The sequence below is a fragment of the Gastrolobium bilobum genome, unplaced genomic scaffold (assembly GCF_033153095.1).
Source record: "Gastrolobium bilobum isolate Gb01-03AN ecotype WA unplaced genomic scaffold, APGP_CSIRO_Gbil_v1 utg28765, whole genome shotgun sequence".
NCBI classification, from domain to species: domain Eukaryota; kingdom Viridiplantae; phylum Streptophyta; class Magnoliopsida; order Fabales; family Fabaceae; genus Gastrolobium; species Gastrolobium bilobum.
In genome coordinates this window covers 10,178-18,147 of record NW_026899080.1, presented here as the reverse complement: position 1 = coordinate 18,147, position 7,970 = coordinate 10,178, and the positions used below count along the sequence as shown (strand labels likewise).

The following is a 7,970-nucleotide window of genomic DNA, read 5'->3' as shown; positions in this document are numbered from 1 at the left end:
TGCCACTTTTCATTTTACGTCTTTCAAATGTCGTTTTGCCTAATATTTTTCTCTAGGTTCCTTTACAACTATCAACACCATCAATTATTTTCCATTGATTCTCCAACCTTCCAACCACCACACAACTCATCTAATTACCATTTAACACACAATACATCATCTAAGTAATTTCAACAACATAATTTCCTTCCTTTTCCTTAAATGGCCGAATTCAACAATGATATACTCCAAGGAATTTCAATCAGTTTTTAACTACTCCACACCTCATACTGTGACACCCTCCCTTGTATGCATCCAAGGGAAGAGTCTGCTAAAACTGATTAGAGACGTAACATTGACGTGTAAAATTCTTGTATTTCTAAAAACAATTTGATGTTATCAATTAAAATCTTGCTTGGAAAACTGACTTCACAAAATAAAAGCAGCAAGTAAATTTTTGGAAAGGCTGTCGCTGCGCAACTTTGATTTTTCTTGAAAACATCCTGTCTTGCAAAAATCATGTAAATTCGAAATCAACAGCTTAAAAAAATATTCTTTGATATATAGAAACTAAACATCTAAGGCTTCGCGTACATATAAATTATAAGCGAATCAGAGGTGAATAGCCCCACGAAACAGAACTCGCAAGGTACATGAAAATTCATTGTAGTTTTCCAGAAACCTTCTGACTTGTAAAAATCATAATAAATCAGAATTTCAGAATTTCATTGTAAAGTTTATATAATCTAAAAGTACACAACTGGGGCTTTACGTACATAAGAATTATACCTCATTCGGAGGTCTGTAGCCCCAGAACGACAACTCGCAGAGTGCTCGCAAAACAGTTCAAAAATCTGAATTTAAGTACAACAACAATTCTTTTCGCGAACTAATTACCAGAATTATAAACATCATGCTACAATTCTTTTCAAAATAGAATATACATCATGGCATGCCATTCATTAAGAAACTACATCAAGGTCAAATATTCAGAATACACTCAACAGAGACAGGGAGCAAACAACAAGGTTGTCAACAGCATAATTTAACAGAATTGTCATGTAATCATGTCATCAAACACTTCCTCAAATGCTTCTAAGTCCTCCTGCAATTTATAAAAATTGAGCCCCCAAAGGGGTGAGAAAAATCCTAGTAGTGTGGCAATAAAACCAATAATGCAACAATATTAAACTAGGTACAGAATTCCAAAACAGTCGCATCAACATTAAAATTTCGTGCATATATAACACCATTTCCTTGTACGTTCATAGCACCGTCGTGCACGTACTAACATACACAATGGATATTCCATAATGGCTCCTCAAAGGTGAATTCCAACTGTGGCCTATGCGGACGGAAGCCAAGTGTCCCATACCCTGGTACCGAACGGATGCCTATATGATGCGTGCTCAAACGTATGCATTTTTATATAAATATTCTAGTCCATGAGCAGCATGAAATTCGTGCATGTATGCCATGATATGCTTCACACACAAACAAGAAACAAATGAATTATGAGGTGTATATGCGTGACTAGATCATCATCATAATATCATATATTGTTATTAGATAAACTTAAATGTACGGTTTTTAGATTAATGGGTCTCTAGAAGTTTTATGTTTAGGAATTAATGTTGGTTAAGTGTTATGGGGGTTTGGTTTTGATATTTGTTAAATGGCTGTAAGTTTTCTACGGTTTATGTTTTATTGCGTTTAATAGCTTTTAATAGGTGTTTAAGTTATTTTTAGCAAGCTACCATATAAGGAGATGTAATCGTCATATAAAGTACAGAGCAAGAAAAGAGAGTTTGATAATAAAGAAAAACTTTCGTAGATTATTCGTTTGGTTGTCTCTTGCATCTGTGTGTTGATACCTTAACAAATTGGTATCAGAGCTATGGAAAGAGGGAGTGATATGGCACTACCTAAGTTGACGAAGGAGAACTACGAGAATTGGTGCATCCAGATGAAGGCTCTTCTCGGATCCCAGGACGCTTGGGAGAATGTTCAAGCAGGTTTTGTAGAACCACAGGACACTGGAGGCTATTCGGCGGCTCAAACTAAAACGTTGAAAGAGACGCGTGCAAAGGACAAGCTGGCGTTATTCATGCTCTTCCGAGCTGTGGACGAATCCGGGTTCGAGAAGATAGCAAATTGTGAGACCTCAAAGGCAGCCTGGGACACCTTGGCAAATGTCTATAGAGGCTGACCGGGTTAAACAAGTCCGGCTTCAAACCCTTCGTGCCGAGTTGGAGGGAATAAAGATGAAGGACACGGAAGGAGTATCCGGGTTCGTTGCCCGGGTTCAGGGAGTTGTGAACCAGTTGAAACGGAATGGAGAAGTTATACCTGACACCAGAGTGGTGGAGAAAATCCTGGGATCTTTGACAGACCAGTTCGAAAACGTGGTTTGTGCGATAGAGGAGTCCAAGGATCTGTCTACACTCACTATTGATGAGTTGGCGGGTTCTCTTGAAGCGCATGAACAAAGAAAGAAGAAGAAGGAGGAGACTCTTGAACAAGCGCTTCAGACCAAAGCAACAATTAAAGATGAGAAGGTTCTCTATTCTCAAAACTTTCGAGGTAGAGGACGTGGCCGCGGTGGACGAGGTACTAGCCGTGGTGGTAGGGGCCGAGGCCGAAGTCAAGAAGGTTGTAATGATGAGGTAGGACAATCAAGTCAACAGAACTGGCGTGGAAGAGGACGGGGTCGTCGAGGAGGTCGGTCACATTATTCAAACATTGAATGCTACAAGTGTGGCAAGTATGGTCACTATTCAAAAGATTGTAACTCGGACAAATGTTACAATTGTGGCAAGGTTGGACATTTTGCAAGAGAATGCAGAGAAGAGAAAAGGGTGGAGGAGACATCTAACCTAGCCACAGAAGGCGAGATGAAGGATGGTGTCTTGTTAACGACACACAGTGAAGGAAGGTCAGACGATGACATGGAGTGGTATCTTGACACGGGTGCGAGCAACCACATGTGCGGACATAAGCACTTATTCAAGGAGATGAGAAAGGTGGAAACCAGACATGTTTCATTCGGGGATGCCTCGAAGGTTGAGGTAAAAGGCCGAGGTACGATCTGTTTTTTACAAAAGGACGGGTTAATTGGCTCAATTCGAGATGTGTACTATGTACCCGACCTAAAAAGCAATATTTTAAGCATGGGTCAATTGATGGAGAAAGGTTACTCGGTTATTATGAAAGACCGGGTATTGTATTTGAAAGATGAGCGAGGTCGGGTGATAGTCCGAGTTCAAATGGGTAAGAATCGTATGTATAAACTGAATTTGAAATGTGTACAGGTTGAATGTTTACAAGCCGAGGTAGAAGATAAGGCGTCACTGTGGCATCTCCAGTTTGGTCACCTACATTATGGTGGTCTAACCGAGTTGGCAAAGAAGAAGATGGTGGACGGGTTACCTGACATAAACTTTGAAGGAAAATTTTGTGAGAGTTGTGTACTTGGCAAGCATGCCAGGACTACGTTTCAGAAGACGGCAAGGTTTCGGGCTAAGCAACCTCTGGAATTAATACATACCGACTTGTGTGGACCCATCAATCCGGGTTCTTTTAGCGGTAAGAAGTATTTTCTCTCTTTTATTGATGATTTCTCACGGAAAACTTGGGTCTATTTTCTGAAGGAGAAGTCCGAGGTGTTTGATGTGTTCAAAAAGTTCAAGGTGATGATTGAGAAGGCAACAGGAAGCTATATCAAATCGGTGCGTTCTGACCGAGGTGGGGAATATACCTCGACAAAATTTCTGACATTTTGTGAGGAACAGGGGATAAGGAGGTTTCTAACAGCACCATACTCACCACAACAGAACGGTGTGGCTGAAAGGAAGAACCGAACTATTCTTGACATGGTTCGGTCAATGCTCAAAAACAAGAAGATGCCGAAGGAGTTTTGGGCGGAAGCTGTGCAGTGTGCTGTGTATGTGCAGAACCGATGTCCACATTCGAGTTTAGATGACAAAACACCACAAGAAGCTTGGATCGGTCAAAAGCCATCAGTGGAACATCTTAGAGTATTTGGTAGTGTGGCCTATGCACACGTACCAGACCAGCTCAGAACTAAGCTCGAGGACAAAAGCAGGAAATATGTTTTTGTGGGATATGATGAAAAAACAAAGGGGTATAAGTTGTTTGACCCCGTCAATGAGAAGGTTGTAGTGAGCCGAGATGTAAGGTTTAATGAAGCAAATGAGTGGGACTGGAGCAATTCATCCGAGGTGAATTTTGAAGGCAGAATCTCAACACAAATTATCAACCCGGCAAGCCCTGAAGTTTCTGATGATGAAGACGAGGTACGACAACCCAGGATGCGGAGCATACAGGACATATATGAGTCAACAAGTGAGGTACATTTTGTTTGTCTTCTTGCAGACTCTGAAAACATAAGTTTTGAAGAAGCCATCCGAGATAAGAAATGGCAAGATGCCATGGATGAGGAGATAGAAGCCATTGACCGAAATAACACATGGGAGTTAGCCGAGCTACCAAACGGAAGTCGGCCCATTAGAGTGAAGTGGGTGTTCAAGAAGAAGATGAATGCTAAAGGGGAGATAGAACGAAATAAAGCTCGGCTAGTTGCAAAAGGTTATAAGCAGAAGGCTGGAATTGACTATGACGAGGTGTTTGCCCCTGTTACAAGGATGGAGACAATTCGGCTACTCATCTCACAGGCTGCTCAATACAGGTGGCCAATACATCAAATGGATGTAAAGTCGGCATTTCTGAATGGTGTTCTTGAAGAAGAAGTCTATGTGGAACAACCGCCGGGCTACATGAAGGCAGGAGAAGAGAAGAAGGTGCTGAGATTGAAGAAAGCACTTTACGGGTTGAAGCAAGCACCACGGGCATGGAATGCTCGTATTGACAAATATTTCAAGGAGAATGGACTTGAACAATGTCCATATGAACACGCTGTTTATGTTAAGAAAAATAGAGGAGACTTGTTAATTGTAGCTCTTTATGTTGACGATCTCATTTTTATGGGAAACAATGCCAAGATGATACAAGAGTTCAAGAGCACAATGACAAGAGAATTCGAAATGACAGATCTTGGTCTGATGAAATATTTTCTTGGTCTGGAAGTCAGACAAGACAACTCGGGTATCTTTGTCTCTCAAGAGGCATATGCAAAGGAGATTCTCAAAAGATTTAAGATGGCAGATTGCAAGCCGGTTTCAACTCCTATGGAACCCGGTTCAAAACTCTCAAAGTATGATGGTGGAGATCTAGTTGATGCAAGCAAATACAGAAGCTTGGTGGGAAGCCTACGCTATCTCACATGCACGAGGTCGGATATCTCGTTGAGTGTCGGCGTAGTAAGTCGGTTCATGGAGGAGCCAAGATACACACATTGGAAGGCGGTAAAGAGAATTTTGAGGTATGTTCAAGGTACAATTTCACACGGGTTACACTACCCGAGTTCAGCTAAACACAAGTTGATTGGATACTCTGACAGTGATTGGTGTGGAGACGTAGATGATCGAAAGAGCACGGCTGGTTATGTGTTTTTCATGGGCAACACGGCATTCACTTGGATTTCAAAGAAGCAACCCATTGTAACCTTGTCTACCTGTGAAGCTGAATATGTAGCAGCATCTTGGTGTGTTTGTCATGCAGTATGGCTTAGGAATTTACTAAGCAAGTTGGAGGAAAAACAAGTCGGCCCAACCGAGATTCGAGTTGATAACAAGTCGGCTATAGAGTTAGCCAAGAACCCGGTGAATCATGAGAGAAGCAAGCATATTGACGTCCGATTTCACTTCATCCGGGATCAAGTAAAGGAAGGAAATGTGGAGTTAACACACGTGACCAGTCAAGAGCAAGTCGGGGACATTTTCACAAAGCCACTGCCGACGTTGCTGCTCAACAATTGCAAGAAGATGCTTGGGATGAAAGATGGAAGAAGCATTTAAGTTTATGGAGGAGTGTTATTAGATAAACTTAAATGTACGGTTTTTAGATTAATGGGTCTCTAGAAGTTTTATGTTTAGGAATTAATGTTGGTTAAGTGTTATGGGGGTTTGGTTTTGATATTTTTTAAATGGCTGTAAGTTTTCTACGGTTTATGTTTTATTGCGTTTAATAGCTTTTAATAGGTGTTTAAGTTATTTTTAGCAAGCTACCATAGAAGGAGATGTAATCGTCATAGAAAGTACAGAGCAAGAAAAGAGAGTTTGATAATAAAGAAAAACTTTCGTAGATTATTCGTTTGGTTGTCTCTTGCATCTGTTTGTTGATACCTTAACATATATTTCATGTACTTTCAGTACCAAACTGCAACATAACAATTACTTCTCATAACAGAATTTTCCATTTTGTCACATTCATAGGCAACATACATAGAGCATATAACACCACATTAATCCAAGGAACGTGTGAGCAACAATTCACAATTCTAGACGCTAGCTAATAGTCACATTAGGTAATACCACCAAACACTTACCTCGAGTCTTTAACATTTTTAATCAAAACATCACCAATCAGCCCACTCTTTTAGAAGTTAGCACACCTAACAAACATATGTACCAAGTCAGAATTCATCACATATATTTCCTATACATTACATAGCTTCCCCATTCTCCTAAATCCTTGGTTTATAGTCGGTTTCCAGGTCAATATACCAAGCGAATTTTCTGCCATAATATTAATTTACCAATTGTCCTTAATTGAAAAAATCCAAGGTATTCAATACATGCATGTTCGGTTTTCAATCATTACTAGGTGCTTAACATATTTATTTTATCTCTTCTACACATTATATAGTGTTTTCCACCCCTAGTAGTACTTGGTTTATAATCAAATTTCAAAGCCCATAACTAGCAAATTTTTCAGATTTAAGAGTGCATTACTAATGGTTATCAAGATACTAAACCAATGTTTCTAACACATGTAGTTCCGGTTCTTTAGCCATCAACAAGTCGCTTATAATTTACTATTTTACATGGCATGTCCTACAAGCATATGAGTATACTAATGAGACCTTCATGATTCTTACACTAAACTAATTTTCTGGCTCATATTAATCTGCCCACTCGTTAACAGTACTAGAATTTAAGGTTTTCGATGCATACCATTTCGGTTTGCAACCATCCACAAGGTGTATCAAATTCTTATTTACCTAACACTATCTACAAGACTTAGGAGGCGATAAAGAGTCTTTAATATTCTGTCCAATTAATTATTACTACATGCAAAGCTAGCTTCATAAATTAATCCAAGGAAACAAGCCAACAAATTAAAGAGAGCTATTTCCATGCTCACATGTCAAATTATTTTGTGCTTGCAAGCACCATGACCAATGCTTGTTCGTATGAGCTGAATCAATGGAGGTTTGAGATGGACTTACATCTTCTTGCAGACACACAAACGGTCACCAAGCAGTCAAGGATCAGCCTTTCCCCCGTCCCTATGCTCTACGAAATAGAATCCAGTTACTCCCTCTTGTGCTGGCTGTGCGCACAAGGAACAGAATGGCAGTGAGAGTATAACTTCAATCTACATGCAGAAGGCCCTCCATCAAAGCGAATAGAATAAGGAGAAACAAGGGAGTAAAGCAAATGCAATACCTCCGTGCTTGGGGATCATTGACCGAACAAGAGAAAGAAGGAAGAGACTGCTTGGATGTTTTGCTCCTTATCATAGAACTCACGGCTTTGTTGGGTTTCAAACTTTATTTGAATAAAAGAAAATAGAAAATGAAAGGTTTTTTTGGTGAAGAGGTGTGTATCTTAGGAATTTGTTAGTGGACATTAATGTGTTTAAAGTTTCTAAGAAGTAGTCATTAATGTGTTTAGATTTCCTAAGTTAGTCATTAGTATTTCTAGTTATTTGCTATTGCTTTTAAATAGTACCATGTAAAAGGCTTGAATGTTAAAAGATATACAAAGAGGTATATTCAGAGAACTCCTTGTGTGTTTGAAGTGTTTGAGAGAAACACCATTAGAGGGCCTGTGATTCACAAATTGGTA

At 39.7% G+C, this 7,970-nt stretch overlaps 1 long non-coding RNA gene across 1 annotated transcript; it reads right to left on the bottom strand.

Moving 5' to 3' along the window:
* Nucleotides 1-989: 989 nt before the first annotated feature.
* Nucleotides 990-7,454, bottom strand: LOC133287011 (uncharacterized). The gene is made up of 3 exons (XR_009748192.1): nucleotides 7,349-7,454; nucleotides 6,446-6,511; nucleotides 990-1,084 (listed from the first exon to the last, which is right to left on the bottom strand). It is a non-coding gene; the product is annotated as an uncharacterized LOC133287011 (long non-coding RNA).
* Between the last annotated feature and the right edge of the window lie 516 nt (nucleotides 7,455-7,970).